Here is a 1224-nt window from a genome sequence, read left to right as displayed (position 1 = left end):
CATGTCTGTTGAAATGCTCAAATTCAACAGAGTGACGATATTTTCACACTGTGGACACCAATCCTCCACAGTGTGACTATTCAAAGCGTGTTCACATGGTCGACTATATGAATATGTGATCCACACTGTTAAAACGCTCAAATCTATCAGTGTGACGGTGATTGCATATTGTGTTTCACAGTGTGAACACACTGTGGAAAACTGCGTCCTTTTCAGTAGGGATTAACAAACGCAACGTGTTCGAAATGATATTTCTTACCTTTTTATTCAGCAAGCAGTGATTCCACAAGCTGGAGAGCGCGTAGATAACGACGATCAAGTTGATGTCCGCAAGTAAACTGTGTCTCAGTTGCCCGTCACCGCCGCATTTATAGAAGGCGAAGTTTGCTTGCGATATGATTTTGGAGGCACACGTACGGGAAGAAAGATGATGCAATAATTGTTCATAATCATGCCCTTCTTAATTTGTACAACAAAAATGGAGAAAGCCTAATATTTCGGAGTTTCAGAAAAGTTCCGAGTTTAACAAACAAAAATTTTATGTAAGCTTTGAAGGGTTGCATGGTTGCAAGACTGGTTTGAGAGGTTTGCGTTTGCGGTTACACCATACGTTAGTCCTAAAAAGGACTGTTGGTATATCTTTCTGGCGAAGAGCAAAGCTTATGTGCTCGAAACGTCAAGAATAACAGTTCTTTTAAGAATTATTATCAGAAAGATAAACCAACAGACCTCCGTTTTAAGGACTAACCAACATGGTGTTACCGCAAAACTCTCTCTTAAATAATTACGTTAAAAGACTGTAACAAACTGGGCCTAAACGTATGCCAAAGAATGTTCGAATTACTTAGTTTCATTGAGGATAGACAAAATAAAAAAAATACAAATAAAAACAGAGGCGACACCAGAAAATGTCGATAAGGTGTGTGTGTGTGTGTGGGGGGGGGGGTGTTGCACCCACAAATGTAATAACGCCCACAAATGTAATAACACTTTACCCACAAATGTAATAACGCCCACAAATGTAATAACACTTTACCCACAAATGTAATAATTTTTGATCGCCCACAAATGTAATAATGACTTTACCCACAAATGTAATAAATTTTAAGGGATTTTTGGCGAATCCGTTCTAAACTAAAATCCTATAGTAATCATATAGCACAAAAGTGCAAAGTCTTTTTTCAGACCGGGTTAATAAAACATCAAAGTACAAGTCCAAAGTCT

The 1224-nt window shown here is 38.1% G+C and overlaps 1 protein-coding gene across 1 annotated transcript in view; it reads right to left on the bottom strand.

Moving 5' to 3' along the window:
- The window catches only part of LOC121417038 (tryptophan--tRNA ligase, cytoplasmic-like), a 10925-nt gene extending 10298 nt beyond the window's left edge, over positions 1-627 (bottom strand). The window contains exon 1 of the mRNA XM_041610593.1: positions 260-627. The gene's annotated coding sequence lies outside the window, so the exon portion shown is untranslated. The remainder of the gene's footprint in view (positions 1-259) is intronic.
- Positions 628-1224: the final 597 nt, after the last annotated feature.

The sequence above is a fragment of the Lytechinus variegatus genome, chromosome 6 (genome assembly GCF_018143015.1).
Source record: "Lytechinus variegatus isolate NC3 chromosome 6, Lvar_3.0, whole genome shotgun sequence".
Taxonomy (NCBI): domain Eukaryota; kingdom Metazoa; phylum Echinodermata; class Echinoidea; order Temnopleuroida; family Toxopneustidae; genus Lytechinus; species Lytechinus variegatus.
This window is presented reverse-complemented; position numbering and strand designations above follow the sequence as displayed.